The 27,899-nt window shown below is 41.6% G+C and overlaps 1 long non-coding RNA gene across 1 annotated transcript in view; it reads left to right on the top strand.

Annotated features, from left to right (window-relative positions):
• The window catches only part of LOC149970426 (uncharacterized), a 168,481-nt gene extending 141,076 nt beyond the window's left edge, over positions 1-27,405 (top strand). Inside the window, exon 3 of the long non-coding RNA XR_016493351.1 lies at positions 26,734-27,405. This is a non-coding gene — a long non-coding RNA (uncharacterized LOC149970426). The remainder of the gene's footprint in view (positions 1-26,733) is intronic.
• The last annotated feature ends 494 nt before the right edge of the window (positions 27,406-27,899 follow it).

The following is a 27,899-nucleotide window of genomic DNA, read 5'->3' as shown; positions in this document are numbered from 1 at the left end:
TTTGCCCATCTTAATCTTTTCTTTTTATTGGCCAGTCTGAGATATGGCTTTTTCTTTGCAACTCTGCCTAGAAGGCCAGCATCCTGGAGTCGCCTTTTCACTGTTGACGTTGAGACTGGTGTTTTGCTGGTACTTTTTAATGAAGCTGCCAGTTGAGGACTTATCTGTTTCTCAAACTAGACACTCTAAGGCACTTGTCCTCTTGCTCAGTTGTGCACCGGGGCCTCCCACTCCTCTTTCTATTCTGGTTAGAGACAGTTTGCGCTGTTCTCTGAAGGAAGTCGTACACAGCGTTGTATGACATCTTCAGTTTCTTAGCAATTTCTTGCATGGAATGGCCTTCATTCCTCAGAACAAGAATAGACTGATGAGTTTCAGAAGAAAGTTCTTTATTTCTGGCCTTTTTGAGGCTGTAATTGAACTCACAAATGCTGATGCTCCAGATCCTCAAACTAGTCTAAAGAAGGCCAGTTTTATTGCTTATTTAATCAGTACAATAGTTTGCAGCAGTGCTAACATAATTGCATAAGGGTTTTCTAGTGATTATTTCAAAAACAGGGAAATTTCTATGTGACCCCCAAATGTTTTAACAGTGGTGTGTATATATACAGTGGGGAGAACAAGTATTTGATACACTGCTGATTCTGCAGGTTTTCCTACTTACAAAGCATGTAGAGGTCTGTAATTTCTATTATAGGTACACTTCAACTGCGAGAGACGGAATCTAAAACAAAAATCCAGGAAATCACATTGTATGATTTTTAATTAATTAATTTGCATTTTATTGCATGACATAAGTATTTGATCACCTACCAACCAGTAAGAATTCCGGCTCTCACAGGTATGTTAGTTTTTCTTTGAGAAGCCCTCCTGTTCTCCACTGTATTAACTGCACCTGTTTGAACTCGTTACCTGTATAAAAGACACCTGTCCACACACTCAATCAAACAGACTCCAACCTCTCCACAATGGCCAAGACCAGAGAGGGTGTAAGGACATCAGGGATAAAATTGTAGACCTGCACAAGGCTGGGATGGGCTACAGGACAATAGGCGAGCAGCTTGGTGAGAAGGCAACAACTGTTGGCTCAATTATTAGAAAATGGAAGAAGTTCAAGATGACGGTCAAACACCCTCGGTCTGGGGCTCCATGCAAGATCTCACCGCGTGGGGCATCAATGATCATGAGGAAGGTGAGGGATCAGCCCAGAACTACACGGTAGGACCTGGTCAATGGCCTGAAGAGAGCTGGGACCACAGTCTCAAAGAAAACCATTAGTAACACACTACGCCGTCATGGATTAAAATCCTGCATCGCACGCAAGGTCCCTCTGCTCAAGCCAGCGCATGTCCAGGCCCGTCTGAAGTTTGCCAATGACCATCTGGATGATCCAGAGAATGAATGGGAGAATGTCATGTGGTCTGATGAGACAAAAATAGAGCTTTTTGGTCTAAACTCCACTCACCGTGTTTGGAGGAAGAAGAAGGATGAGTACAACCCCAAGAACACCATCCCAACCGTGAAGCATGGAGGTGGAAACACCATTCTTTGGGGTTGCTTTTCTACATAGGGGACAGGACGACTGCACTGTATTGAGGGAAGGATGGATGGGGCCATGTATCGCGAGATCTTGGCCAACAACCTCCTTCCCTCAGTAAGAGCATTGAAGATGGGTCGAGGCTGGGTCTTCCAGCATGACAAATACCCAAAACACACAGCCAGAGCAACTAAGGAGTGGCTCCGTAAGAAGCATCTCAAGGTCCTGGAGTGACCTAGCCAGTCTCCAGACCTGAACCCAGTAGAAAATCTTTGGAGGGAGCTGAAAGTCCGTATTGCCCAGCAACAGCCCCGAAACCTGAAGGATCTGGAGAAGGTCTGTATGGAGTAGTGGGCCAAAATCCCTGCTGCAGTGTGTGCAAACCTGGTCAATAACTACAGGAAACGTATGATCTCTGTAATTGCTTTTCTGATGTATCAAATACTTATGTCATGCAATAAAATGCAAATTAATTACTTAAAAATCATACAATGTGATTTTCTGGATTTTTGTTTTAGATTCCGTCTCTCATAGTTGAAGTGTACCTATGATAAAAATTACAGACCTCTACATGCTTTGTAAGTAGGAAAACCTGCAAAATAAGCAGGGTATCAAATACTTGTTCTCCCCACTGTACATATGTAAATAAATGTGAGTATATCTATCTATCCATCTATGTCCTTAATCAGCATAAAGAAGGAAATGTTGCTAACTTATTGAGCAAAATCAAAGCTGTAATGCACACTGATGTCTATGCTTGTTGGTTCAGTAGGGGCCCCCAGAGACAACTGCAGGTCTTGACAGGTGGTCTTGCAGTCAGCAACCATCTTCTGGTAGACAGACCGCTCACTCTGAACAAGAAGGAGATGCTGCTCTTGCTTCCTCAGCTTGGCTGACTTAACAGCTTCTGGTAGATTGGCAGATTGGAAGACCTGATAGTTGTTCTTCTGGCACTGTCAGCACAGGTCTGTCCAGGGCTTAGTGCTTGAGATGTGGGGCAGCAATTTTCTCCACAGATTCCTGGAGGAAGACAGCCCTACTACAGGTACCTCTGGAAAATAAATCAAATCAAATTTCATTTGTCACATACACATGGTTAGCAGATGTTAATGCGAATGTAACGAAATGCTTGTGCTTCTAGTTCCGACAATGCAGTAATAACCAACGAGTAATCTAACCTAACAATTCCACAATTACTACCTTATACACACAGGTGTAAAGGGATAAAGAATATGTACATAAAGATATATGGATGAGTGATGGTACAGAACGGCATAGGCAAGATGCAGTAGATGGTATCGAGTACAGTACATACTATACATATGAGATGAGTAATGTAAGGTATGTAAATGTAATATTAAGTGGCATTGTTTAAAGTGGCTAGTGATAATTTTTTTTACACCAATTTCCATCAATTTCCATTATTGAAACGAGCTGGAGTTGAGTCAGTACGTTGGCAGCAGCCACTCAATGTTAGTGGTGGCTGTTTAACAGTCTGATGGCCTTGAGATAGAAGCTGTTTTTCAGTCTCTTGGTCCTTGCTTTGATGCACCTGTTCTGACCTCGCCTTCTGGATGATAGCGGGGTGAACAGGCAGTGGCTTGGGTGGTTGTTGTCCTTGATGATCTTTATGGCCTTCCTGTGACATCGGGTGGTGTAGGTGTCCTGGAGGGCAGGTAGTTTGCCCCCGGTGATGCGTTGTGCAGACCTCACTACTCTCTGGAGAGCCTTATGGTTGTGGGCGGAGCAGTTGGCGTACCATACGGTGATACAGCCCGACAGGATGCTCTCGATTGTGCATCTGTAGAAGTTTGTGAGTGCTTTTGGTGACAAACCCGAATTTCACCAGCCTCCTGAGGTTGAAGAGGCGCTGCTGCGCCTTCTTCACAACGCTGTCTGTGTGGGTGGACCAATTTAGTTTGTCCGTGATGTGTACGCCGAGGAACTTAAAACTTACTACCCTCTCCACTACTGTCCCGTCGATGTGGATAGGGGGGGTGCTCCCTCTGCTGTTTCCTGAAGTCCACGATCATCTCCTTTGTTTTGTTGACGTTGAGTGTGAGGTTATTTTCCTGACGCCACACTCCGACGCCACGTCTCGTCGTTGTTGGTAATCAAGCCTACCACTGTAGTGTCATCCCGCAAACTTGATGATTGAGTTGGAGGCGTGGCCACGCCGTCGTGGGTGAACAGGGAGTACAGAAGAGGGCTCAGAACGCACCCTTGTGGGGCCCCAGTGTTGAGGATCAGCGGGGTGGAGATGTTGTTACCTACCCTCACCACCTGGGGGTGGCCCGTCAGGAAGTCCAGTACCCAGTTGCACAGGGCAGGGTCGAGACCCAGGGTCTCGAGCTTGATGACGAGTTTGGAGGGTACTATGGTGTTAAATGCTGAGCTGTAGTCGATGAACAGCATTCTCACATAGGTAATCCTCTTGTCCAAATGGGTTAGGGCAGTGTGCAGTGTGGTTGCGATTGCGTCGCCTGTGGACCTATTGGGGCGGTAAGCAAATTGGATTTGGATCTAGGGTGTCAGGTAGGGTGGAGGTGATATGGTCCTTGACTAGTCTCTCAAAGCACTTCATGATGAAGGAACTGAGTGCTACGGGACGGTAGTTGTTTAGCTCAGTTACCTTACATTTCTTGGGAACAGGAACAATGGTGGCCCTCTTGAAGCATGTGGGAACAGCAGACTGGGATAAGTATTGATTGAATATGTCCGTAAACACACCAGCCAGCTGGTCTGCACATGCTCTGAGGACGGGACTGGGGATGCTGTCTGGGCCTGCAGCCTTGCGAGGGTTAACACGTTTAAATGTTTTACTCACGTCGGCCGCAGTGAAGGAGTGTCCACGGGTTTTGGTAGCGTGCCGTGTCCATGGCACTGTATTGTCCTCAAAGAGAGCAAAGAAGTTATTTAGTCTGTCTGGGAGCAAGACATCCTGGTCTGCGACGGGGCTGGTTTTCTTTTTGTAATCAGTGATTGACTGTAGACCCTGCCACATACCTCTTGTGTCTGAGCCGTTGAATTGTGACTCTACTTTGTCTCTATACTGACCCTTAGCTTGTTTGATTGCCTTGCGGAGTGAATAGCTACACTGTTTGTATTCGGTCATGTTTCCGGTCACCTTGCCCTGGTTAAAAGCAGTGGTTCACGCTTTCAGTTTCGCTCGAATGCTGCCATCAATCCACGGTTTCTGATTTGGGAATGTTTTAATAGATGCTGTGGGTACGACATCGCCGATGCACTTTCTAATGAACTCGCCCACCGAATCAGCGTATTCGTCAATGTTGTTGTTGGACGCAATGCGGAACATATCCCATTCCACGTGATCGAAGCAGTCTTGAAGCGTGGAATCAGGTTGGTCGGACCAGCGTTGAACAGACCTGAATATACAGAAATATTGTGAGAACAAACAAAGGTAGTGCCAATCATGTTTGAGGTCAATTAAATAATCAAAACATTTTCATGGTTTACATACCAAGTGTTGTCATCAATTCCTTGAAGAGACACCACACTGCTGCTTTTGTCACATGGGATGGCAGCAGTTTTCCACTAAAGTGTGTGTGTCTTGGGTGGCTTCATGGTAATACTATTGCATTATCTTCTGCGTTGTTGTTGATGAAGTTCACCACTCCCTGCAAGTCCTCATGCTTCAAGTGTAACCTGTGCTTGTATGGGCCAGCTCTCTTTTTGATGGAAGGCATTAGACCATTATCCTTGTATGACTGGTGGAGGAGTGTCAGGCGTGTTCTATTGATGCTGAAAGACAAATTCCAGGTACGAATATTGTAGCATTATTATACAATAGATACGAAATGGCATTCTGAGATATCACTACACACAGCTCACACATGTAATGTTAGCAGCAAGCCAGCCAGCCATCTAAGATCAGCTAGCTAGGTAGCAGCAAGCTTTTACTTGGGGTATTTTGTTTAGACATGAAGCTAGCTAGCCAGCTAAGCAATGAACCATAATCCCAATCCATAGAGTACTAGCAATACAAACCAATTGTCATAATTAGCTAAAGCTAACCAAATAGGTTCAATGTCAGATAGTTATCTAGTTAACATTAGGTTATAACTAGCAATGCAAAATGGCATTCTGAAAAAAAATAACTAAATGTTACACACAGTTCATACGCGTAATATTAGCTAGCTATGGCTGGTAGCTAGCTATTAGCTAGCTACCAGCCATCGAACGTCAGCTAACGTTAGCTAGCTAACAACCAGCTTTAACTTGGGGTCTTTTGTTTAGCTAGCTAGCCAGCTAAACAAATAACCATAATCCCAGTACAAACCGATTGTCATAGCTGGCTAAAGTTAACCAAATAGGTTTAATGTTAGTTATTGAACTTCAGCTGGCTAGTTAACAGCAAGCTTTAACTTGCAATAAAAATAACTTTCTGACAAAATTAGAAATATACAGTGCCTTGCGAAAGTATTCGGCCCACTTGAACTTTGCGACCTTTTGCCACATTTCAGGCTTCAAACATAAAGATATAAAACTGTATTTTTTTGTGAATCAACAACAAGTGGGACACAATCATGAAGTGGAACGACATTTATTGGATATTTCAAACTTTTTTAACAAATCAAAAACTGAAAAATTGGGCGTGCAAAATTATTCAGCCCCCTTAAGTTAATACTTTGTAGCGCCACCTTTTGCTGTGATTACAGCTGTAAGTCGCTTGGGGTATGTCTCAATCAGTTTTGCACATCGAGAGACTGACATTTTTTCCCATTCCTCCTTGCAAAACAGCTCGAGCTCAGTGAGGTTGGATGGAGAGCATTTGTGAACAGCAGTTTTCAGTTCTTTCCACAGATTCTCGATTGGATTCAGGTCTGGACTTTGACTTGGCCATTCTAACACCTGGATATGTTTATTTTTGAACCATTCCATTGTAGATTTTGCTTTATGTTTTGAATCATTGTCTTGTTGGAAGACAAATCTCCGTCCCAGTCTCAGGTCTTTTGCAGACTCCATCAGGTTTTCTTCCAGAATGGTCCTGCATTTGGCTCCATCCATCTTCCCATCAATTTTAACCATCTTCCCTGTCCCTGCTGAAGAAAAGCAGGCCCAAACCATGATGCTGCCACCACCATGTTTGACAGTGGGGATGGTGTGATGAGCTGTGTTGCTTTTACGCCAAACATAACTTTTTGCATTGTTGCCAAAAAGTTACATTTTGGTTTCATCTGACCAGAGCACCTTCTTCCACATGTTTGGTGTGTCTCCCAGGTGGCTTGTGGCAAACTTTAAACAACACTTTTTATGGATATCTTTAAGAAATGGCTTTCTTCTTGCCACTCTTCAATAAATGCCAGATTTGTGCAATATACGACTGATTGTTGTCCTATGGACAGAGTCTCCCACCTCAGCTGTAGATCTCTGCAGTTCATCCAGAGTGATCATGGGCCTCTTGGCTGCATCTCTGATCAGTCTTCTCCTTGTATGAGCTGAAAGTTTAGAGGGACGGCCAGGTCTTGGTAGATTTGCAGTGGTCTGATACTCCTTCCATTTCAATATTATCGCTTGCACAGTGCTCCTTGGGATGTTTAAAGCTTGGGAAATATTTTTGTATCCAAATCCGGCTTTACACTTCTTCACAACAGTATCTCGGACCTGCCTGGTGTGTTCCTTGTTCTTCATGATGCTCTCTGCGCTTTTAACGGACCTCTGAGACTATCACAGTGCAGGTGCATTTATACGGAGACTTGATTACACACAGGTGGATTGTATTTATCATCATTAGTCATTTAGGTCAACATTGGATCATTCAGAGATCCTCACTGAACTTCTGGAGAGAGTTTGCTGCACTGAAAGTAAAGGGGCTGAATAATTTTGCACGCCCAATTTTTCAGTTTTTGATTTTTAAAAAAAAGTTTGAAATAACCAATAAATGTCGTTCCACTTCATGATTGTGTCCCACTTGTTGTTGATTCTTCACAAAAAAATACAGTTTTATATCTTTATGTTTGAAGCCTGAAATGTGGCAAAAGGTCGCAAAGTTCAAGGGGGCCGAATACTTTCGCAAGGCACTGTATAATATATTAAACTGTAGCTAGACTCTTACCGTATACTATATATATTTCCGTATACATGAATGAAAGCTTCACGACAGACTGCAACCCTTTTCATTAAATGGGACGTCCTGTGTCGTTTACATTTAGTTTGTACAGATATTCCACTGATTTCAAAACTCGGTCAACATCTTCTGTGACAGCAACACTGTTGATCGACGTTTCTTCTCCATCACCGTCATCATAAGACTCTACAATGTCTTCTTCGATGAGAATGTTTTTACCTAAATCAGGAATTTCCTCATCGTCTGATTCATTTTCAGAGTCAGCATGGTACGATCGTCTTCCAGAAAGTAGTCAATCACAACTTTTTCCCAGTGACCAGGGCAGCAATGTTATTGAGAGCATGGCCAACATTATATATTAAATATATAAAAAAACTGCAGTATAAACGATTATCTACGCATAATGAGCAGCTCATTTTAAAGACACAAGATGCTACACCACAGACCAATCAGAAACTCATCTCTCGGCATGTGCAGCCCACCATTACCTCAGCCAATCATTGCGAGCGGGAAGGTTCCTGACTTTTTCTTTGGCTAAACCAACTTGTCTCATAATTGAACAAATGTATTTGTATTTACAGATGGCCTAAAAGTTTGTTATTAAGGCACATTAAAGTAACTGTACACATTAACATCAATAAACTAAATGATGTTCTCAAAACCAAATGAAAACTTTAGAAACATTCAAAGAACTTTCTAATAATGTTATTTAAAAACATATACATTCCGTTCTCAGAACATAAAGCTCCATCCTGGTGGCTCAGTGGACTAATTCCATGGATAGAGAGGTTAGAATCTCACTGATGCTGTGTCACAAGAAAAAATAAATGTGCCTAAGGGAATTAATTTACATGTGTGCAGTCTGTGCTTGGAGCTCAAAATACGTTTGTTGTGTTATTAAAGTCATATTGAAACATTCAGTATTAAGGAAGTTATTCAAAAACCTACAAATAACCTACAATTTCTATTTTCATAGCGTTAATAAAACCCCATAGGACATATTTAAAGGAAGCAGAGTTCTCAGAAGCTCTCTGCAACCTAAAAATAAACATTTCCAGTAGAGGCAAAATGTTAACTTTTCTTCTCAGAACGTTTAAACATTTTCACAAAACCAATGTGAAACCAAAACATATGTTCCCACAACTTCCAAGGAACCAAACGTGCTAGCTGGGATGTAGCTTGTGAGAATCTCAATCATGCCCTATTTTTCTGTAGTATGTAGGTTTTCATACACAGCTTCCTATGAGGCTGCCTGGCCTAAAATGTAGTACAGGTATCCATTTATATCATTTTGGTAGGTATACCCCTAGTTGTTATGACAACACTGTGAAAACGTGCAGTTTTTGTAAACTTAAACATATCTAATTATGTAAAATAGCATTAAAAGTGCCTAATTTGTTTCAGTAATGCTGTTATGAGTTTTATTTTGCTGCTTGAAATTGTCAAATGTGTTTGTACTGCAATGAACAGAGTAATTGATGGCTTCTACGAGACCCACACACCTATCAAGTTTAGTTAAGCAGATCTCACATTTGTTTCAGCACAGAAACAAATTATTCACTTCATCTAACTGTTTCAATCATCCTGTAAAAAGACATTTAAGAATATTCCATTAGTCAAGTTGAATAACATTAGACTGCATCAGTGCTAGGCTGTGACCTCTCTGTCAGTATAAACAGTCAATTATTGGCCCTTGAGGTTTGATGACGCATGTAACTCCTCCTAAATGGGTCTATGGCCTTGACCACCCAGCAAATGATGCACAATTACTGTGTGTTTGATTGCAACATGATACAGTAAACAAGACAGTAAACAAGAAAAGTATCTCATTCAAAAGATGATATTCTTCTTGTAAAGTTGCAAAGTCGTAAATTATATGTTTGCATAATGAATAGCCCAGGCCCCGGTGTCCAGTTAGCGATGGAATTTAGGCTTACGAGTATTTTACAATGGCCGAAGATGTAACGTGTTTCCCAAAACACCACGCAGAAAGAATGTTCGCTCGTTTTATCATGTGTTGATACTGATAGGATAAAGAGAAAGGCAGCGCTGCTCTCTGACCAACTTTCTCCATTTGAATATTACCTTCGAACAGAATGATTCCACTATGCTGATGACGGATCAGCTCCCAGAGAGATGGCTATAAATATTGAGGGGGCTTATTCTAATGCTTACGCTATAATAATGCACTAAATCACAGATCAATTTGGCACATCATGTTGTTACACATCATACATTTTAACCTCTGCATTTTTGGGAAGGGCATGTCATGCCAAAACATTTTGTCCTGCCAAAAGGTGTCGGAGGAGGACGTGGGCAGCTGTAGTGAAGAGGCGACTCCGGGATGCTGGTCTTCTAGGCAGAGTTGCAAAGAAAAAGCCAAATCTCGAACTGGCCAATAAAAAGAAAAGATTAAGATGTACAAAAGAACCAAGACACTGGACATAGAAACTCTGCCTGGAAGGCCAGCATCCCAGAGTTGCCTCTTCACTGTTGACGTTGAGACTGGTGTTTTGCTGGTACTATTTAATGATGCTGCCAGTTGAGGACTTGTGAGGCGTCTGTTTCTCAAAGTAGAAACTATAATGTAATTTAATCCTAGTAAAAATTTGCTTTCTTAGGTCAGTTATCACTGACCAGGTCAGTTATCACTGACCAGTTACCACTTTATTTTAAGAACGTGAAATGTCAGAAAAATATTAGAGAGAATGATTTATTTCAGCTTTTATTTCTTTCATCACAATCCCAGTGGGTCAGAAGTTTACACACACTCAATTAGAATTTGGTAGCATTGCCTTTAAATTGTTTAACTTGGGTCAAACATTTCGGTAGCCTTCCACAAGCTTCCCACAATAAATTGGGTGAATTTTGGCCCATTCCTCCTGACAGAGCTGGTGTAACTGAGTCAGGTTTGTAGGCCTCATTCCTCCTGACAGAGCTGGTGTAACTGAGTCAGGTTTGTAGGCCTCATTCCTCCTGACAGAGCTGGTGTAACTGAGTCAGGTTTGTAGGACTCTTTGCTTGCACATGCTTTTTCAGTTCTGCCCACACATTTTCTATAGGATTGAGGTCAGGGCTTTGTGATGGCCACTCCAATACTTTGACTTTGTTGTCCTTAAGCCATTTTACCACAGCTTTGGAAGTATGCTTGTGGTCATTGTCCATTTGGAAGACCCATTTGCGACCAAGCTTTAAATTCCTGACTGATGTCTTGAGATGTTGTTTCAATATATCCACATAATTTTCCTGTCTCATGAAGCCATCTATTTTGTGAAGTGCACCAGTCCCTACTGCAGCAAAGCCCCCCACAACATGATGCTGCCACCCCTGTGCTTCACGGTTGGGAATGTGTTCTTCGGCTTGCAAGCATCCCCCTTTTTTCCTCCCAACATAACGATGGTCATTATGGCCAAACAGTTATATTTTTTGTTTCATCAGACCAGAGGACATTACACCAAAAAGTACAATATTTGTCTCCATGTGCAGTTGCAAACCTTAGTCTGGCTTTTTTATGGCGGTTCTGGAGCAGTGGCTTCTTCCTTGCTGTGTGGCCTTTCAGGTCATGTTGATATAGGACTTGTTTTACAGTGGATATAGATACTTTTGTACCTGTTTCCTCCAGCATCTTCACAAGGTCCTTTGCTGTTGTTCTGGAATTGATTTTCACTTTTCGCACCAAAGTACATTCATCTCTAGGAGACAGAATGCGTCTCATTCCTGAGCGGTATGATGGCTGCGTGGTCCAATAGTGTTTATATTTGCGTACAATTGTTTGTCCAGATGAACGTGGTACCTTCAGGAATTTGGAAATTCCCCCCGAGGATGAACCAGACTTGTGGAGGTCTACACATTTTTTTCTGAGGTTTTGGCTGATTTCTTTTGATTTTCCTATGATGTCCAGCAAAGAGGCAATGAGTTTGAACGTAGGCCCTGAAATACATCTACAGGTACACCTACAATTGACTCAAATTATGTCAATTAGCCTATCATAAGCTTTTAAAGCCATGACATAATTTTCTGGAATTTTCCAAGCTGTTTAAAGGCACAGTGAAATAATCTGTCTGTAAACAAATGTTGGAATAATACTTGTGTCATGCACAAAGTAGATGTCCTAACCGACTTTCCAAAATTTGTCGTTGAAAAACGAGTTTTAATGACTCCAACCTAAGTGTATGTAAACTTCCGACTTCAACTGTATATGAAAGGCCGTACAAGAGCAACTTTTTTTTATTACATCTGAATTCCTGATAGGGAATAAAATGATGCCCACAACTTATCACTGTTAAACTTATCAGACTTTCAAAGCCCCAAAATAAATGGAGACACACTGCTATCGAAGTCTGAACGCAGCATAGCAGTAACATTCCAATATTACAGGCATTGCAATCTCAGCTCTCTCTTTTCATCATGGTTTATCGCAGGATCTGATAGGCAAGTCTTGACCTTCAACTGCACGACGACATCTCAGACCTGCAGGGATGAGACTAAAGAGTGGAATATTTTGAAGATACAGTGCATGGATTGATATGGATAGGTTTCTTACTTACACGTTTCACTTCACCGTGCAAAAATAATATTTTCCCTAGTGTGACTTGTTATAATCATTGCATTCTACTAGAGTTGAACTGCAGTGGCTGTCTTTCTATTTACATCGTTGTGCAATTATCAACTATCAAAACATACTGTATATGACCAGTAGTGGTGCGTAGGCAAACTGACTGAGGAAGCAAAGCCAAGCCAGTGAAAGGCTGTGACAGCAAAAAGACAACAGTCACATAGTGACTATAAATAAATAAATAATATAATATAATAAATAAATTCAACTACACAGCAAATATTGCACGTAACAAACAGTTACAAATTAACAAGGCTATATATGTTTAGTGTAGTACGAGATTCCAAAAACTATTTAGTTCAATCAATGTTGCTAAATATCATGTGGCTCCCCATAGTACAGATTTCTGTCTGTGTGTGCTTTCGCACGCAAGTAAAACAAAACATGTTGACTCACCCTACTTGTAGACTAGTTGAACATCAATGTGATCCTCCTCTCTTTCATGTTGGCAAAATGGTCTGTGGCACTTTCATTCAGTACACTTTTAGTTTTTGTTGTCATAGGCTACCTAGGTAAAATGCTTGCTAGCCTAACTTCCTGGCATGGGCAACAATGAACCAGCTAAGTTAGCTAGCTACTTAATGTTAGCCTACTGCGCTACATCTAGGCTACATATTGAACTTAAATCGTCTCAGGCCAGTGGCACAACATGTTCATTTATGGTTTGATCAGAATCGCCGTCACAATCATTGGCCTGTACAGAGAATTAAGTCAAAACCACAAATCCAAATGCCCATCTCTATCCATGTCTGTGAGACATCTAAGACAATGCTACAGGGAGACAGGATGAACAGTTGATTGTCCTCGCAGTGGCAGACCACGTGTAACAACACCTGCACAGAATTGGTACATCCGAACATCACACCTGCTGGACAGATTTAGGATGGCAACAACACCTGCCCAAGTTACACCAGGAATGCACAATCCCTCCATCAGTGCTCAGACTGTCCGCAATAGGCTGAGAGAGGCTGGACTGAGGGCTTGTAGGCCTGATGTAAGGCACGTCCTCACCAGACATCAACGGCAACAATGTCGCCTGTGGGCACAAACCCAACGTGTCACAGCAAGAACTGGCAAATCTGATGCAGTCCATGAGGAGGAGATGCACTGCAGTACTTAATGCAGCTGGTAGCCACACCAGATACTGACTGCTACGTTTGATTTTGACCCCTCTTTTGTTCAGGGACACATTATTCAATTTCCGTTAGTCACATGTCTGTGGAACTTGTTCAGTTTTTTTTCTTCGTTGTTGAATCTTGTTATGTTCATACAAATATTTACACATGGTTTGCTGAAAATAAACGCAGTTGACAGTGAGAGGACGTTTCTTTGTTTGCTGAGTTTATGTAAATTGTAAAGTCTTTTGTAATGTCTTTTTCATTATGTGTCAGACCCCAGTAAGACTAGCTGTTAGCTAATTGTGATCCTTATAAAATAAAATAAGAAAATGTGTTTTCTGTGTAAATCATGGACAAGATAGGATACAGACAAGTAAATCTGTTTTGGGGACTTTTTCCAAGTGCCATCCAAAGACAAGTGGTCACCACTCAAAATCCCGATTGCTTCCATTTTTAAATAAAGGTTCTACTGAAGACTAGATCCTCTGAAAGTAACTTTAGATATGTAAGGTTACCTGTGAGTGCCATGGAACCTGTGTAGGAGAAGTAGCAAAATCCAAGGAAGAAAAACAATGCAAGCTCAAAGGCACCATTTGGAGAGAGTAGTGACCCACACTAGCCATCAGTAAGGGTTGGGGTTTATGTGAGTTTGGAATGCTGATGGTACCCTTCTTTTCTCTAAAGTGCTTCCTAAGGTCAGGAACCTGCCTGGCACACAATATCGATGTGTGTGTGTGTGTGTGTGTGTGTGTGTGTGTGTGTGTGTGTGTGTGTGTGTGTGTGTGTGTGTGTGTGTGTGTGTGTGTGTGTTGTTCCCTCAGGACTCTTCCTGCAGAACACTCACAGGCCTGGCACAAACAGAAAAGGAGGGAAGGAAACTCCTAGTTTTGTGTTTTGGCCCCTCTTTCTACCTCCACCTCTCACTTGTTGTAAGCATTATCATTATTGGCCCAAACAGCATTTTTGTCTGTAAATTGTCTTAAGAAAGATGGACAACACAACTTGTTCTGAAAAACCTGCACGGCATTTCCTGCTGGTCAGTGGCAAGTCATCATTACATGATACTCAAGTCAATGATGAAATTATTACTTATGTGTAATTTTCCAACAATGCTGAGTTAAAGATTAAGATAGAAACATTATTTTTAAAAGGATAGAAAGTGACACGAGGAATAATGAATAATAACAAGTAAAAATTGCTGTTGCCGTTGCAAGCGGTGATGCAGCCAGTCAAGGTGCTCTCAATGGTGCAGCTGTAGAACTTTTTAATGATCTCAGGGCCCATGCCAAATCTTTTCAGCCTCCTGAGGTGAAGAGGCGCTGTCGTGCCCTTTTCACATCTGTGTGGGTGTGTGGACATGCTAATTCCTTAATGATGTGGACATCGAGGAACTTGAAGCTCTCGACCCGTTCCACTACAGTCCCATCGATGTGGATGGGGGAGTGCTCACCCTTCCGTTTCCTGTAGTCCATGATCAGCTTCTTTGTCTTGTTGACTTCGAGGGAGAAGTTGTTGTCCTTTAACACAGGCTTCCTTCTTTTCAATTTGTCATACAAGCCAGTAATGTGGATTGAACTAAATGTTGTTGATCCCTTTGTATTTTCAAGTATTGTGGTGCAGCATCCTGTTATGGTAATGCTTGTCACCGACTGGGACTGGGGATTTTGTTAGGATCAAACTGTAACGTTTCGTCCTCCTCTTCTGAGGAGGAGTAGGATGGATCGGTGGACCAAAACGCAACGTGGTAAGTGTTTGTCATCTTTTTAATTAAAACTGACCACTACACAAAATGAAAACGAAAGAGTTCTGTATGGAAAACACAGGTACAGAAAACAATCACCCACAACCAAAATGGGGAAAACAGGCTACCTAAGTATGATTCTCAATCAGAGACAACGATCGACAGCTGCCTCGGATTGAGAACTATACCATAGACTACCCACCCCAATTAACGCCCTGACCAAACTAACACAAAGACATAAAAAAGGAACTAAGGTCAGAACGTGACACAAACAAAATATTAAAGGACCAAAGCCCAGATATAAAGTTGCAGGAAAAGCCGCCTCCGTCTTCTGAAAACCTAACCCTGGGATAGAGTTGTATTTTTCTACGGGACAGTACATTTTTTGTATATAACAAAGACACACCAGAATGGCTTTCCATGAGGTGTTGACTTAAATCTGCTTAACAAATCAGAAACAAGTTCTGAATATTAATGTCCATCAATGATTCTCAACCAGATTTAGAGCTAGAGCAATTTTGACAAAAACAATGGAATATACAGGTAACTGCCAAAATAATGGAAACACTTGAGTAAATTAGGGTTACAAAGTATATCAAAAGCAGGAGCTAATCAAGCAATTAACATGCTTAGGGTCTTGTATAAAAATGCTCAGTTGTTCATTACTTTGGCTTCCATGTCTAAAACAAGAGATCACAGTGACTTGGAAAGTTGGGTCTCAAAAGAGCATAGAGGGTTTAAAGTGTGTGCGTGTCTTTGTGTGTGATGGTAGCGGAGTGAACAGACCGTGACTCGGGTGGCTGAGGTCCTTGATGATCTTCTTGGCCTTCCTTTGACACCAAGGAGATCATCAAGGACCTCAGCCACCCGAGTCACGGTTTGTTTACTCCTTTAACATCTAGCAGACAGAAACAGGACAAGTGCATCAAAGCCGGGACTGAAAGATTGAAAAACAGCTTCTATCTCCAGGCCTTCAGACTGTTGAACAGCCATCACGCCATCCCCTGAAGTAAGAGACAGGTTTTTATGAAATAAATCACGATTTCTGATTTAGGTTTCAAATATTTTTTGTGTTATTTTTGGGGTTGTATGCTGTAACAGCACAGAATAAAACAATTAATAACCCCCACAATGGTAGTAACTGGCCATTATTGTACTTGTTATCACTTATTAACCATCATTTATTCATATTACTTTAATTTAATAAAATATGTCTGTTGTGTATATTACTTTGTTTTTATTTGATGACTTTATAATTGAATTACTTAAAGTCATCATCTCATCTCTGCTCAGGCGGTAGCAGCCAGTCAGACAAAAATATAAACGCACAATGTAAAGTGTTGGTCCCATGTTTCATGAGATGAAATAAAATATCCCAGAAATGTTACACACAAAAAGCTTATTTCTCAAAAATGCACAAATTTGTTTACATCCCTGTTAGTGAGCATTTCTCATTTACCAAGATAATCCCTCCACCTGACAGGTGCGGCATACCAAAAAGCTGATCATTACACAGCTGCACCTTGTGCTGGTACAATAAAAGGCCACTTTAAAATGTGCAGTTTTGTCACACAACACAATGCCACAGATGTCTCAAGTTTTAAGGGAGTGTACAATTGCCATGCTGACTGCAAGAATGTCCACCAGAGCTTTTGCCAGAGAATTTAATGTTATTGTGAGGACAGACGCTGGGAGACGAGAAGCAAGTACAGGGAGTGAATATTTAATAAATAACTATGAAACTGAGGAATAGACAGATATAGGGGAGGCAATCAATAAGTGATAAGTGATGGAGTCCAGGTGAGTCCAATGAAGCGCTGAAGCGCAAAAAGATGGTGACAAGAAAACCTCTCGAGCCAGCTAAAGCATGGAAGCCTGACAAGCCAGCTGAGGCCCCCCCGGTTCCTTCAGAAGCGGCACCCGGACCCGACGTCACCAACATGAACCAAATAACTCCCTGTAGCTTCCAATATTGGTGTCAGCATTCTGTGAGGACAGACGCTGGGAGACGAGAAGCAAGTAAAGGGAGTGAATATTTAATAAATAACTAACATGAAACAAAACAGAGGGTAGGCAATCAATAAGTGATGGAATTCAAGTGAGTCCAACGAGAAGAGGAGCTGGAGCAGGAGTGACAGTTAATTTATCTACTATAAGCCGCCTCCAACATTGTTTTGGAGAATTTGGCAGTACGTCCAACCGGCCTTTCAACCACAGACCATGTGTAATCACGCCAGCCCAGGACCTCCACATCCAGCTTCTTCACCTATGGGACCATCTGAGACCAGCCATCCAGAGAGCTGATGAAACTGTGGGTTTGCGCAACTGAAGAATTTCTGCACAAACTGTCAGAAATCGTCTTAGGCAAGCTCATCAGCAGTTCCGCATTGTAAAAGACTTCAGTGGGCAAATGCTCACCTTTGATGGCCACTGCATGCTGGAGAAATGTGCTCTTCACGGATGAATCACGGTTTCAACTGTACCAGGCAGACAGCGTGTATGGCGTTGTGTGGGCAAGCAGTTTGCTGATGTCAACATTGTTAACAGAGTGCCCCATGGTGGAGGTGGGGTTATGGTATGGGCAGGCATTAGCTACGGACAATGAACACAATTACAGTTTAGCAATTAAAATTTGAATGCACAGAGATACTTTGGCAAGATCCTGAGGCCCATTTTCGTGCCGTTCATCCCCCGCCATCACCTCATCTTTCAGCATGATAATGCATTGCCCCATGTCTCAAGGATCTGTACACAATTACTGGAAGCTGAAAATGTGCATACATGTCACCCATTGAGCATGTGTGGGATGCTCTGGATTGATGGGTATGACAGCGTGTTTCAGTTCCCACCAATATCCAGCAACTTTGCACAGCCATGGAAGAGGAGTGGGACAACATTCCACAGGCCACAATCAACAGCCCATTCAAATATGTGAGGTGAACAGCCCTGCATTAGGCAAATGGTGGTCAACCCAGATAATAACTGGTTTCTGATCCACGCCCCTACTTTTTTTCAAGGTATGTTAAATTGTTGCATGTTGTGTTTATATTTTTGTTCGGTGTAGCTAGGCTAATAGCAGCCATCAGATCTGACCTGCTTGATTACAGCTGCTCTTGGGTCGGACAGGCTTCCTGTGTAGAACCTCTTAAGGACGTGGTTCGTCAGGAGCTCCACCAGCCGAAGCTAAGTAGTAGCATTAACATGATGCCATCAAATTGCCGTCGCTGTACTCATAATATACTGGAGAACGATCGCCTTATGGCGAGGATAGCTGTGCTGCAAGCCCAGCTTCAGACACAAGGGTAATTTAAGTGTAGGAAAGTATGAAACAGTGTCTGTGCCATCAGCAAGTACAGATAGTAGTATATATCCCCTCGCACAGTCCCCGCAGCCGGAACATTTTCTCATGGCTTCTGGAAGGAAATGCTGTTGGAATGCGCAACCGGTGTCGCTCATTCAGCCGACAGAAACATTCAACCGGTTCTCCCCATTAACTTGTATGGGATAGGGGGCAGCATTTATTTGGGATAGGGGGCAGCATATTATTAGTATTGGATAGAAAACACTCTGAAGTTTCTAAAACTATTTGAATGATGTCTGTGAGTATAACATAATTCATATAGCAGGCAAACCCCTGAGATAAAATCCAAACAGGAAGAGGGAAATCTGAGGTGACTGTTTGAGGTTGTGGACAGTTGTCTTTTATACTGATAACAAGTTCAAACAGATGCCATTAATACAGGGAACGAGTGGAGGACAGAGGAGCCTCTTAAAGAAGAAGTTACAGGTCTGTGAGAGCCAGAAATCTTGCTTGTTTGTAGGTGACCAAATACTTATTTTCCACCATCATTTGCAAATATATTCATTAAAATCCTACAATGTGATTTTCTGTTTTTTTTTCTTCTCATTTTGTCTGTCAGTTGAAGTGTAGCTATGATGAAAATTACAGGCCTCTCATCTTTTTAAGTGGGAGAACTTGCACAATTGGTGGCTGACTAAATACTTTTTTGCCCCACTGTATTTGAGACGACCATGATAAGCAGTCGTCTAGTTGCACGCCCAATAGTTTGGTTTCTGCCAATTCTTCAATTTGTACTCCTCCCATTGTATCCCATGCTGTTTTGGCCTTTTCCTAGTTGGTTTTCTTGGTGTTTAAAACAAGTTTGTTTTGGCAAACCCACTTCCTGATATTCTCCAAATCTCCTTGTAAAGCCTGCTGTACCTGTTGAACCGATTGTGTTGCTGCATAAATTGTAGTATCATCTGCAAATATAGTAGCTTGAGTTCCAACCAAGGCATAGGGAAGGTCGTTGGTATATATTAAATAAAGAAGTGGCCCAAGGCAGTTTCCCTGCGGTATTCCACAGTTTAACACGTTAGGGGAAGAAAATGAACCATTGATATAGGTGGACTGTTTCCTGTCAGTTAGATATGACTGTACCCAATTCAATGCTACCTCATTAAAACCATAATGCATTAATTTTGTCAAAATTATTTAATGATCCACTAAATCCCCTTGGGGCGGCAGGGTAGCCAAGTGGTTAGAGTGTTGGACTAGTAACCGGAAGGTTGCAAGTTCAAACCCCCGAGCTGACAAGGTACAAATCTGCCGTTCTGCCCCTGAACAGGCAGTTAACCCACTGTTCCTAGGCCATCATTGAAAATAAGAATTTGTTCTTAACTGACTTGTCTAGTTAAATAAAGGTTTAAAAAAATCTAATGCTGCACTGTAATCTAAAAATAGTACACCTACAAGTTTGCCATTATCCATAGCATTGAGCCACTGGTCAGTCATGTCAACCAATGAAGTGGAATGGTTTTTGCGATAAGCATGCTGATTGGCTGTAATCAGATCATTCTTTTCCATGTACTCCCACATTTGTCTACGCACAATACCCTCCAATATCTTACTGAGTGTAGGGAGTAGACTAATTGGTCGACTATTGGCAGGAGTAATGGGTTCTTTGCTGTCTTTCGGAATAGGACACCGTTTCGCATGCTTCCATACATTTGCAAACATCCCCTTTTCCAGTGACCAATTAAATATGTATCTCAGTGGAACTGCAATCTGAGGAGCAGCACAGCGAAGCAAAAAATTGTCCATAGGACCATAACCTGTAGATTTACCATCAGGTAATGACTTCAATAGTTTTAACACCTCCTCCACTGACACCGTTTGTATTATTGCTCATAATATGATCATCAATCCAATAGCTTGTTTGGAAGAATGTATGTCTACATTGATGCTCAGTAATTACATTTTCTGTGTAAAAAAATCTGCAAAATGAATGGCAATACCAACTGGTTTTGTTATTATTCTCACGTCAACCTCCACACTAGATGGGCATGATGAGATAGATGTACCAAGTAAGCCCAAGAGGTTAAAACCTCTTCCGTCTACCCCCTCCTTTTTCGAACATTCTGTTAAAAATCGCGCAACATTTCAGTATCCTGCTACTCATGCCAGGAATATAGTATATGCATATGATTAGTATGTGTTGATAGAAAACACTCTAAAGTTTCTAAAACTGGTTAAATCACGGCTGTGACTATAACAGAGCGTGTGTTTCATCGAAAAGCGCAAGAAAAACTGGTCACTGAAAACTGAAAAAAATATCCATGCGCCACTTGCATGTATTGTTTAAGGGACACCAAATTAAATGGGGCTGAGATTGCAATTCCTACAGCTTCCACACGATGTCGCCATTCTTGTAAATTTCCTGGGAGTTATTTCTTGGTCAAACAAAGGAGAGAGATTCCATTCCATCCGGTCTCCGACAGGACGTCTTGGAAGAGAGATTTCCCAAACATGATTTGAAGACGTGGAGCTATTGAATACACATCGCCCCGTGTTCAATTTGATAGATTATTAACGTTTACTAATACCTAAAGTTGGATTACAAAAGTATTTCGAAGTGTTTGGTGAAAGTTTATCGTCGACTTTTTTAATTTAAAAAAATGACGCTGCGTTTTGAAACTGTGTTTTTTTCTGAATCACAGTTTCCATAGATGGATATTTTGGGTATATATGGACCGATTTAATCGAAAAAAAGACCCAATAGTGATGTTTATGGGGCATATAGGAGTGCCAACAAAGAAGCTCGTCAAAGGTAATGAATGTTTTATATTTTATTTCTGCTATTTGTGTAGCGCCGGCTACGCTAATTCTTTTGTTTACGTCGCCTTCAGGTATTTCGGGGTGTTGCATGCTATCAGATAATAGCTTCTCATGCTTTCGCCGAAAAGCAATTTAAAAATCTGACTTGTTGGCCAGATTCACAACGAGTGTAGCTTTAATTCAATACCCTGCATGTGTGTTTTAATGAACGTTTGAGTTTTAACGAGTACATTTAGCATTTAGCGTAGCGCATTTGCATTTCCAGGTGTCTAGTTGAGACATCTGCGTCTCAGGTAGGAGCAAGATTTTTTAACTGTGCTCCATACCTTTTTAGAACCATTCTTACAATCAATAAAAGCATTGTTGTAAAATCACTTTTTTTTCTTTTGATTCAATTTAACTGCATAATTACGTAATGTTCTATAATTCTGTTTGTCAATTTCCCATTTTGACTTGGCTGCTAAAACTTTCGCCATTTTCTTTGAGAAAAAGCCTCACCCAGTTCATCATCAATCCATGTAGATGGACGGGCACCAACTGTACTCTTTCTTATAGGGGCATGATGGTCCATTACCTCCATGAGCAAATCAATAAAACATTCTGTAGCATGATTTAAATCATCCTCTAGATAAATCAGCTCCCAGGGTACAGCAGCCAAATCATTCAGAAATAACTTATGATTAAATGTTTAAAAATGTATTTTGACCACAATCCTAGGGGGTTTCTTTGGAACCTTAGTGTTTATGGTTATGGTCACAATATTATGGTATGTCCAGCCCACTGGCATTGATCTGGCTTTTAAGCATTGCAATGGTATATTACAGAAAATCAGATCAATGCATGTGTCTGAACGATGACCCAACTTAATTGAAGATCTAGTAGAATCATTAACCATTTGTTTCAAACCACAGTTCTTAGCATATCTCATCAATTTTGTTCTATTCAAATTATTGTGATCCTTCCAATTTATATTACAATCACCCAAGATAAATACAACTCTGTTGCTATCTGTGGCCTGGTCAAACCCAGTACATAAGTCATCCAGATAGGACAGCTTAGAGCTAGGAGGTCTATACACACATCCTACCAATATGGGTGCCTGGTGAGGCAGATGTACTTGAGCCCATAGTGCCTCTATTTGACCTACATTAAGGACATCCCTCCTCTTATTAAAAGGTATATGATTCTGAATATACAGTGCGACACCGCCACCATTCCTATTCCTGTCCGTTCTCAGTAGACTATATCCTTGAATGTTAATTTGCCCATAATTTACAGATGCATCTAAATGCGTTTCGGTCAAAGCCAAAATGTGAATATTATTTATGTTGACCAAGTTAACAACCTCATGTATTTTGTTAGGAAGGCTACATACATTAACCTTAGCTATATGCAGCCCTTTCCTTATCAAGTGGAGATCAATATAGCATGTATTCGTTATAGTTGAAGTTGTCATGATACACTACAACACACAAACTCAGTTTTAAACATTACATTTAAACAACAAGGGAGTTACTCTAGAGTCCTGATACAATTGCCCGTTGATATAAAGTTCATCCATCACCATGGAGATTCGTTGATTCAGGCAACGCTTTTCCTTCATGATGGGATCATTGATCTCGGTGGGGAAGTGATCATTCATTCCAAAATCAGTGTTTCTGAGTTCTCTGCCCATGTTCTTCGTCATTTCCTTTTGCTTAAATTGATCAAAACATGCAATAATAGCCCGTGGCCTATTTCCAGAGGCCTTACCTATTCTATGGACTCTGGAGAAAGTGGCATTACGCACAACATCAGTGGGCAGGTTTAGTTGAGTTGACATAGTGTCCTCACAGCCTCTGCTGTTGTCATTCTCCGGTACCCCTGAGAATATTAGATTGTTCCGCATTGATCGACACTGTACATCAAGCAAGGTTTCTTTGTTGTTTGTTCTCCCTTTGCACCACCTCCACATTGCTATGAAGAGTCTACAGTACCTTTCAGCGCATTGTTCTCTTTCCTTATATCATCAATCTGACATTGGCTGAATTTGAGACTAGCACATAATGCATTGATGTCCTCTCGTAATATATCAAGTTTGGTAAGCCTTTCATTGATGGATTTTAACAAGTCAACATCCATATCAGTAAACCTCTCGCCACTCGCCACATGTGCCCTCTTACTTGGGGATGGTTTGGTTCCATCGTTGATACCTATTGGCCAACCTGGTTTTGTTTTGTTGATTTGGTTGGTTGTCCTTAACAATGCTTGAATCCTCCGAAACCAGCGACATGTTTCTTTGAGTTCGTAAGTATCTCTCGTCACTGAATCGTTCAAGCTCTTCAATGGATTCTGAATCATCCAGCGTGTTTACAGACAGAGTTAACCTGTGGTGACACCCCATCCCGTGAACGGGACCGTTGTCATCATCTGACACTAATTAGCATAACGCAACGGACATAAATCTTCCTAGAAAATATTCATATTCATGAAAATCACAAGTGAAATATATTGGAACACAGCTTAGCCTTTTGTTAAGCACACAAACAAATTGTTCAGCTTCAACAGCGGCAGTCACGGGAGAAGCTAAGTGACCTAACATAATCGTTTGTGGATCTTTTGCTATAAAGCATTTTTTAAATCAGACACTGTGGCTGGATTTTATCTTTAAAATGGTGCCTAATACTTGTATGTTTGAGAAATTTATGATTTTATGAGATTTCTGTTGATTTGTATTTGGCGCCCTGCAATTTCATTGGCTTTTGGCGAGGGGTTCCGCTAGCGGAACGGTGTTCTAGAAAGTTTTAGGCTGATCTGAAGATGGTGCTGGCTAAAGCTAAACCTGACGAGTGTAGAGAGTATAGGGATATTGTTATCCACGTCGGCACCAACGATGTTAGGATGAAACAGTCAGAGGTCACCAAGTACAACATAGCTTCAGCGTATAAATCAGCTAGAAAGATGTGTTGGCATTGAGTAATTGTCTCTGGGCCCGTCCCAGTTAGGGGGAGTGATGAGCTCTACAGCAGTCTCACAACTCAATCACTGGTTGAAAACTATTTTCTGCCCCTCCCAAAAGATAGAATTTGTAGATAATTGGCCCTCTTTCTGGGACTCACCCACAAACCGGACCAAGCCGGGCCTGTTGAGGAGTGACGGACTCCGACCTAGCTGGATGGGTGCTCCCATCTTATCTACGAACATAGACAGGGCTCTAACTCACGTAGCTCCACAATGAGATAGGGTGCAGGCCAGGCAGTTAGCCAGCCTGACAGATTAGTGAAGTATACCACTAGCAAAGTCACTGTAGTCAGCTCAGCTATCCCCATTGAGACAGTGTCTGTGCCTCGACCTAGGTTGGGCAAAACTAAACATGGCGGTGTTTGCCTTAGCAATCTCACTGGAATAAAGACCTCCTTTCACGGGCGTCGTAAGAAGTGGACCAAAGTGCAGCGTTGTGAGCGTGCATATTCCTTTATTTCTAGAATGTCGTCAACAAAAACAATAAAATACAAACCGACCGTGAAGCTTAACAGGGCTATGATGCCTCTAAAAAAAAAATGTACTTCCCACACTGAAGGAGGGAAAAAGGGCTACCTATGCACGATTCCCAATCAGAGACAATGATAGACAGCTGTCCCAAAACATAGAAATAACGAAACATAGAAACCAAAACATAGAATGCCCACCCAAATCACACCCTGACCAAACCAAAATAGAGACATAAAAAGGCTCTCTCAGGTCAGGGGGTGACACCTCCTTCATTACTGCCATTATTGAAAGAGATTGTGACACCTCACATCTCAAAATAGGGCTACTTAATGTTAGATCCCTCACTTCTAAGGCAGTTATAGTCAATGAACTAATCACTGATCATAATCTTGATGTGATGGGCCTGACTGAAACATGGCTTAAGCCTGATGAATTTACTGTGTTAAATGAGGCCTCTCCTCCTGGTTACACTAGTGACCATATCGCCCGCACATCCAGCAAAGGCGGAGGTGTTGCTAACATTTACCATAGCAAATTTCAATTTACAAAAAAAACTGATGTTTTCATCTTTTGAGCTTCTAGTCATGAAGTCTATGCAGCCTACTCAATCACTTTTTATAGCTACTGTTTACAGGCCTGCTGGGCCATATACAGCGTTCCTCACTGAGTTCCCTGAATTCCTATCGGACGGAATTCCTATCAGGGCAGATAATATTCACATTTTTGGTGACTTTAATATTCACATGGAAAAGTCCACAGATCCACTCCAAAAGGCTTTCGGAGCCATGATCGACTTTTGTCGAACATGGCTCCAGACCGACTCAATGCCACAGTCATACTATGGACCTAGTTTTGTCCAGTGGAATAACTGTTGTGGATCTTAATGCTTTTCCTCATAATCCTGAACTATCGGACCACCATTTTATTACATTTGCAATCGCAACAAATAATCTGCTCAGACCCCAACCAAGGGTAATCAAAAGTCGTGCTATAAATTCTCAGACAACCCAAAGATTCCTAGATGCCCTTCCAGACACCCTTCGCCAGAAAATACCCAATATCCACCAGAAAATACCCAAGCTCTGAAGCAAGCTTCCAGAAAATTGGAACGGAAATGGCGCTACACCAAACTGGAAGTCTTCTGACGAGCTTGGAAAGACAGTACCGTGCAGTATCGAAGAGCCCTCACTGCTGCTCGATCATCCTATTTTTCCAACATAATTGAGGAAAATAAGAACAATCCAAAATGTGTTGTTGATACTGTCGCAAAGCTAACTAAAAAGCAGCATTCCCCAAGAGAGGATGGCTTACACTTCATCAGTGAGAAATTAATTAACTTCTTTGAGGAAAAAATCATGATCATTAGAAAGCAAATTACAGACTCCTCTTTAAATCTGTATATTCCTCCAAAGCTCAGTTGTCCTGAGTCTTCACAACTCAGCCAGGACCTAGGATCAAGGCAGACCCTCTTGATCCTTAGTACTATGGGGCGGCAGGGTACCGGAAGGTTGCAAGTTAAAATCCTTGAGCTGACAAGGTACAAATCTGTCGTTCTGCCCCTGAACAGGCAGGAACCCAGTGTTCCTAGGCCATCATTGAAAATAAGAATTGGTTCTTAACTGACTTGCCTAGTTAAATAAAGGTAAAAATAAATAGAACTATAGTTATTGACACATTGATTAAAATAATTATGGCTTCTAAACCTTCAAGGTGAATACTGGACCCTATTCCAATTAAACTACTGAAAGAGCTGCTTCCTGTGCTTGGCCCTCCTATGTTGAACATAATAAACAGCTCTCTATCCACCGGATGTGTACCAAAGTCACTAAAAGTGGCAGTAATAAAGCCTCTCTTGAAAAATACCTATATCGAATCTCCCATTCCTCTCAAAATGTTTAGTATTTTATGTGTCGTGGGGCTAGGGTCAGTCTGTTATATCTGGAGTATTTAATCTCTTATCCGGTGTCCTGTGTGAATTTAAGTATGCTCTCTCTAATTTTCTCTCGCTTTTTCTCTCTTTCTTTCTTTCTTTCTCTCTTTCTGAGGACCTGAGCCCTAGGACCATGCCTCAGGACTACCTGGCCTGATGACTCCTTGCTGTCCCTAGTCCACCTGGTAATGCTGCTGCTCCAGTTTCAACTGTTCTGCCTGCGACTTTGGAACCCTGACCTGTTCACCGAACGTGCTACCTGTCCCAGACCTGCTGTTTTCAACTGCCTAGAGTCAGCAGGAGCAGTAGACATACTCTGAATGATCGGCTATAAACAGTAACTGACATTTACTCCTGAGGTGCTGACCTGTTCACCCTCGACAACCTGTGATTATTATTATTTGACCCTGCTGGTCATCTATGAACATTTGAAAATCTTGGCCATGTTCTGTTATAATCTCCACCCGACACAGCCAGAAGAGGACTGGCCACCCCTCATAGCCTGGTTCCTCTCTAGGTTTCTTCCTAGGTTCTGGCCTTTCTCTGGAGTTTTTTCGTAGCCACCCTGCTTCTACAACTGCATTGCTTGATGTTTGGGGTTTTAGGCTGGGTTTCTATACAGCACTTTGTGACATCAGCTGATGTAAGAAGGGCTTTATAAATACATTTGATTGAAATTGATACCATTTGAAAGGAAATACTTGGAAGTTTGTGGAAATGTCAAATGAATGTAGGAGAATATAACACATTAGATCTGGTAAAAGATAATACAAAGAAAAAAACATGTTTTTTTGTTGTCTTTTTTTTGTACCGTCATAAGGCCATAATGTATTATTCCAGCCCAGGCGAAATTTAAATTCTGGCCACTAGATGGCAGCAGTGCATGTGCAAAGTTTTAGACTGATCCAATGAACCATTGCATGTCTGTTCAAAATGTTGTATGTCAAATGTGCCTAATGGGTTTATTAATACATTTTCAAGTTTGTAATTGTGCAATTTCCTCAAACAATAGCATGGTATTTTTTCACTGTAATAGCTACTGTAAATTGGACAGTGCAGTTAGATTAACAGGAATGTAATTTTTCTGCCCATATCAGATATGTCTATGTCCTGGGATTTTTTTGTTTGTTACTTACAACCTCATGCTAATCACATTAGCCTACGTTAGCTCAACCATCCCGCGGGGGGACAACGATCCCGTAGAGGTTAAGTCACTGCGGAGCCGGCGTGACATATGGCTCGGAAAACATACCTCTAATCCAGGGATGATAAATGTGTTGT

The sequence above is a fragment of the Oncorhynchus mykiss genome, chromosome 29 (assembly GCF_057628025.1).
Source record: "Oncorhynchus mykiss isolate SJ-2025 chromosome 29, ASM5762802v1, whole genome shotgun sequence".
Classification (NCBI taxonomy): Eukaryota; Metazoa; Chordata; class Actinopteri; order Salmoniformes; family Salmonidae; genus Oncorhynchus; species Oncorhynchus mykiss.
This window is presented reverse-complemented; position numbering and strand designations above follow the sequence as displayed.